General features: G+C 31.6%; 1 protein-coding gene across 1 annotated transcript in view; it reads right to left on the bottom strand.

Annotated features, from left to right (window-relative positions):
• The window catches only part of LOC118748300 (beta-chimaerin-like), a 22,636-nt gene that overhangs the window by 15,530 nt on the left and 502 nt on the right, over positions 1–6,604 (bottom strand). The gene's annotated exons all lie outside the window — the stretch shown is intronic.

Genomic DNA, 6,604 nt, shown 5'->3' with positions numbered 1-6,604 from the left:
AAAAAAAAAAAACAACGCGGTTATAATACAGATATGAAGTCGCACAAAACAAGGGATCCAAAAGTATAAAGTTTTTTTAACCGCAAGAAATATCAAAAAAAAAAATTATTTGAAAGAAAAAACTGTTAATATTGCAAAAGTAAGTTTTGTATTTCGTTTATCAAGTCTCGGATAAAAGAAAATTTATGTTTTGCAGATTTTGTATGAGTTTGTTTGGAAATTTGAAAATCGGTCGGCTGTGGTCGGTTAAGGTATTACAATACCACATTACCCCCTATAGGTAAATTTTTAATTACTTCACTTCACTTTTATTCTAGATGCCAAAAATAGGGGAAATTTGAAAGTAGACCCAAAACAACATGATATAGGCGATAACAGCTGCGTTATCGTAATGTGGCGATACTGCAAAACGGTATATGTACTAATGTACCCTTGACACTTGGATGGTCTCTTACTTGCACCGGACAAAACTATCTACATTTGCCAGATGAAGAGGAACGATTGCCAGAAGCGATCAGATACGGATAACAGATCAATTACGCACCAGAGGTAATAAGTGACATTACCCTCCAATTTTTTAACTAGGTATTTTTTGGGTTCGTTTAAATTTTTTTTTCAATAACTTTGTTATTTTTGAATATACAGTTGGTGTCAAATGTAAGTGTACACGTTGGTGTATTATAAAATTCACAATTATTTTCATGCAAAATTTTTTTCTTTAATTATTCATAAATATATAGTTCATTCTATAACATAAACACAAAATTTTTTCCTAATAAACAATCGTGGTACAAAACTCAATAAAAATATTGAAAAAAAATAGTGATAAGCCACAATAACATTAACAAATACAAAATTATTTTATATAGAATTTCTAGAAAACTTTAGGGTATGCAGTTTTGTAGCCCGTTCAATTTTAATAGTGCATATGCAAGTTTCAAGTAGCTAGAAATTACCGTTGACTTTTTAGAATCTTTTTTGTGGAGGGTGTTGCGCATTTTCTTCCATATAAAAATAGGTTTTGATCAGGCATTACTAGAAATTCTGGATAAAAATTTTTAAATTTTGATGAAAATGGTTCGAATTTTTGTGAACTTTATATAAAGTGTGAAACTTTGATATATATGGTTTATGTTATAGAATGGACTATACTTTCACAAATTAATTTAAAAAATTTTGCACAAAAATAAATGTGAATGGTGGTTCAAACATGCATGAGAAAAGAAGTATTCCCCTATTTTTTAATTTGGAAAGTAAAAAATATTTAGAGGCCGCTCAAAACGTTCAAAGTTTTCCATGTATTTTATGTGGGAAAAAAAACTTTTCCTAGAAATCGTATGTAATTCTTAACAATCAATATTTTTCGATCGGAAAACTCTGCCCCTCTGCAAGAGATTCCCTATAATAATACCCGATTGTTCATTTAACTATTTTGCCATACTAACTATAATATATAGGTCCGCCAAAAACCCCAAAAAAACCCAAAAATGCAAAGGGGGCACCAATATAAAATAAGCAGTATTAAAAATGGTTAAATAAACAATTGGATATTATTATTGGTAGTCTCCCGAAGTGAACCAGGGTTTTCCCATCGAAATATATTGAATTTCAGGAATACCAGACGATTTCTACGAAAAGTTTTTTTTTTTCCACATAAAAAACATGGAACACTTTGAGCGCTTTGAGCGACCCCTAAATATTTTTTGGTTCCTAAATAAAAAATAGGGGTCTATTTTTTTCGACATAGTGGATGAGAGCATACAAATTCCGATTTTGCTCTTCTTGGACCACCCTAATGTACATACATACACGTACCTACATATACATATGTACATATGTACAAAAGTAGAATGGCCTTTTTAAAAACATTGACTTCTCAATGCAATCTTTTCTACATCTATTGTTTAATCAACCCAAACATAAAACATAATTAAAAACAAAAAAATATGCGGCTACTGATATAGCGGAGTATGCTTGTGCTTGTTATTTTGATCAACTAATGCGAAAAAAAAACAAATTTTAAATAAACGCAATTAAAAAAATATACTTACATACATATATATTTTTTATTTTTAAGTATTTCTGGCTTAAAAATATAAAAAAAGGAAAAACTTATGTATACCAAATGATGTTTAAGGCGAGTTTAGCAAAAATTTGTTGTATGGTAAACTCCGGGTTTAAGAGCAGAGTTTAGTGTTAAGCTCCGAAATGGCCCATAAACTCGAGTTTATGGCTCAACGTGAACATACCATTAATTACTTTAATCGGCGACTTTCAGTCCAGGACTAGTATGGTTGCTTTATCAAATACTGAATGAAAACTTCACCAAAGTTGAAAAATAGCGAAAAATATTGCGATTGTTGAATAAATACATACAGATATCTTAAGTTTTGTAAATTAACATATACACTATTCAAAAGGTCTAAGTTTTTCTTTCGTAAACCGTAAGTAAGTTACAGACTTTTAAGAGAGCAATGGTACGTAAACTCGGTTTTTTAACCATAAGTCAAGATTTTGAGCGTATAGGAGAAATTTGAAACATGGTTTTGAGTTGTACTCGACCAGATCTGAAATGTCCACTATGCTATCTTTACAGTTCAAAGCGCCTTCTATTTTCTCAAATATACGGAATCTCGCGGCTTATCTCGGGGATCCGAAAAATTTTTTATTTTTTTTTTGAAACAGTCTACTATGTGCTTGGATTTCATTTATGATTGTTTAGCATCAGCACACTAATCTACATGCATACAGACTACGTAATAACAGTGTACTTATGTACATATGTATGCACATTAGGGTGGTACTTAAAAAATCAAATGAGCGATTTTTTCAGTCTCACCCCTTCAATTGGTAATACCACAGTCACACATACAAATTTTGGCTCCGATTGGAGACGGTTAAGGCGTGTCGTACAGGAGCCAAAGTTCAGATTCCTCTATAGCAACTCAAAGAATTCAAATTAGATTTTTTTGCCAACTCATACCCAAAATCGATACTACGTAGTCGAAGATATCACAAATTCTGGTCCCGATTGGAGCCGGTTAAGACGACTTCATAGGGTAATCTGAATTTTGACCAACGCCTGCGCCACGCCTTAACCGACTCCAATCGGGACCAAAATTTATATGTGATATCTTCGACTATAGTAGCATCGACATAGGGGTTTAGGCTTAGGAAATCTGATATAAAAATTTCCTTCCTAAATTTAAGGACCACCCAAATGTACATACATACATACATACATAACCTTGTGGTCAGCTGATTAAGTTAAGTGATACTTTAAGTGGCTATTTTTCTTTTGTCTATTTAATGTTTATAATTTTTTTAGAGAAATCTAGCACATTACATAACCGGCACCTCATAAATCTACATTTCAAACTTCGTCCAAAAATTTAACTTTTAATTTAGAATTTTTAGAATTTGTGAAAATCATCAGATCATATACTTCCCGTTATCCTTGAGCTGTTTGCTTCATAATAAAAAAAATTTACCGTTTTTTAACGTTTTCTTGCCGTATCAATCCCTTGCGTCACGCTCAAATCGTCAGATTACTAAAATGCACACTTTTCAGCATGTAATTAATCCACCATTTCTTAATCTGACGCGCTCGAGTAAATCCACCTGTATTTTTTTTTTTTGTAATATTCTAATCAGCTGCATCGTGCGCGCGGGTCTATACAGATGGCTTATATTTGGCAGAGGTACACAAAAGAATGCCGGGTATCTCCATATGTTAATCTGACGCGCTCAAGTAATTCCCCGAATCCCGTCTTGGGCTCTCCTACTATTAACAACTCACCCAAAAATTTTAATCTTTTTATTTAGAAAATTTTTATTCAACAATTTTTATTGAGCTTGAGGCCGTTTTTAATGTTGAATATAATTTTTATAAGGCCATAAAATAACAGAAATAGAAAATTTTTAGGGATGCAGTTTTATAGCCATTAAAATTTACTAAAATTTAATGGGCTATAAAACTTACAGCTAAAATTTTTCTAAAAATACTTTAATTTAGTTTAAACCTATTGGGTGGATTGTTAAAGTTGGTTGAATTTTTGTACTACGTTGAAATGTGGATTTATGTGGTGCTGGTTATGTAATGTGCTTTTATAAAAAATAAATATAAACATTAAACAAACAAAATAAAAATAGCCCAAGCTGGTCAAACTGTCACTTAACTTAATTAGCTGACCACAAGAGTATGTATGTATGTGGGCATACTCTCCACAGGGTTCACGGACTATTATTAAGAAAATTATTTTATTTACAAGCTCATGAATGATTTGGCAAAAAAAAACCTAATAAAAATATCGAAGTAGATACACATGTACATACATACATATGCACATACATACCTACTATTTATGTACACTTATACCTAAAATCTTAGAGAAACTCATGCGCATAAAATAGTTCTACATAAATATTTACAGACTATTTCTATTTCTAACATGTATAAAGCAAAATTTTTATAGCGCTGACGATATGCGGTATGTTGTAGTACACAACGTACACACATATTCACACGTGCATACATACAATGGTTGGTATGTAGTAAGTACCCAGTACGGAAAGAAACTAGTTAAAATATTGATGTTCAACCAGTTTTTTACCCACCACAACTGTTGACTTTAACATGGCGATGTCCTAGGAAGCAGTCAATTATCCGGCTCTGCATTTGATTTAAATACTTTAAAATGCATTCGGCTTAAATCACTTCAAAGTCAGTATGTTTCTTTTGCAGAGGTCTTTTCAACCAATTTAAAATAACTTAATATTAAATGCTGAAATAGTGTATTGCCCAAAGTTAGATGATTTTTCAACAAATATTGAATTATGTTTTTGCAAAAGTATTAAAAGTGTAAGCATTTATTTTATCGCAAGAAGGTTGCTAGGTGATTGTACATCAATTTAAAGCTAGTTGCTACATAAGCAGAAATAATTACTTTTTCTGAGGTAGTTGGTTGAGCTATGTACGCGTTGGGCTTTCGCAGGGGTTTCAACAAAGCGCTACACACACCCTTTTAACTGAATTTAACTAAATTAAGTGTAGGATAATGGTTTTCCTACATACATACATACATACATACATACAGTAATGTGAAAATTAATAGGCACACAACATTTTGACCAGTTTTGGCTATTTTTCCATTGTTTTTTTAATGTTTATTGCTATATTTTTAAATATAGCTCATTGTCTAACAAAAACCACATAAGTTCAAATTTCAAACTTTTTAGAAAAATTAGAAAATTTAACAAAATTTTTATTAATATTTTCTAAGCATGCAGTTTTATAGCCCATTCAATTCTAGCTTAAGAAAGTGCCAGTTTCAAGTAGCTAAAAATTCGCATTGATTTTTGATAATTTTTTTTGCAGATAGTGTCATTATTTTCTTCCATACAAAAAAAAAAAATTTGGAGAACACACTTTGTATGGGAGAAAATGCTTGACACTGTCAGCAAAAAAAAAAATTCAAAAATAAATTTTTAGCTGCTTGAAACTTGTACTCAAGGTGTAATAAACAAGGTGTGATTGACAACTCAGGTGGGCACTCTTTTAAGGTACTATTATGCCAAAAAATATAAACAATCGATTCAAAATTCATACAAAATTTTTTCAATTTGACTTTATAGGATGATTCTTCTGAGAGCAATGTCAAATTCAATCACACTTTGTTGAATACATTTTGCTTGTACTTAAACCTTCTATAACAAAATAATAAACAGTAAACAGCCGCCAGTAAGCCGAAACTGGTCAAAATGTCGTTCCCTATTAATTTTCACATGACTGTATGTATGTACGTACATAACATATCTGTGCGTTTATGTTTATTAGTTATTTGTGATTTATTCTTTAAAATTGCGCATCTGGAATATTGAAAATTTAACGAATTTTGACCGATTTGTTTTCATTTTTTGCCTCGACGCTAAATACTAACTGCTAACTACCCACTAGTGTGTAACAAAATTAGAATTTCGGTCATAAAAAATTAACGCCCGTCAGCCAGTGGGGCTGAAAGCGCTTTGCAAACCTGTTTGCGGCCATAAAAAATTAGCTTTATACTGTTTCTTAACATTGTTTTTAATGGAAACCTAAAAAACCGGAGTGTTTTTTCTTTTCTCAATTTTGTTATGTCGCTAAATTTGGTGGAATCGTTTGATTGCTTGATCGCTTGGTTGAATGGCAGTTCAATAAGCTTAGTGCGAATGCCTTCACCGCCGATGATGCGCTGAATAACAATTCCAAAATACGATATTTTATTATAAATGTGTTACTAATTCATTCTATGTATGTATGTATGAATGTAGGATTAGTCCAGTAAGTAAATTCGACAACGAAAACGAATTGTTATGTAGCGTACTCATCTTGCAAATGTAAATAGTGAGCATGGACAAGCAAATATACAAGTCGGCTATTGTTTTCTACACTTCATAATGTACAATTACCAATTTATTTGCTTGTTTTCTTTTTTTTAGTTGCTTTGTTTGGTTTGCTTCTTGGCTTGTATTCCTTCATGTTTTCGGTTATTTTTGATTTGCCTTATTTCTTCTGTATAAATAGGTTTGTTCGTCGAAAATCCAGCAAGAATTATCCAACACTCAA

This window comes from Rhagoletis pomonella, unplaced genomic scaffold, assembly GCF_013731165.1.
Source record: "Rhagoletis pomonella isolate Grant_MI unplaced genomic scaffold, Rhpom_1.0 Rhpom_scaffold_00013, whole genome shotgun sequence".
In the NCBI taxonomy this organism is placed as follows: Eukaryota; Metazoa; Arthropoda; class Insecta; order Diptera; family Tephritidae; genus Rhagoletis; species Rhagoletis pomonella.
Note: the sequence above shows the minus strand (reverse complement) of the source record. Positions and strands in the feature narration are given on the sequence as shown.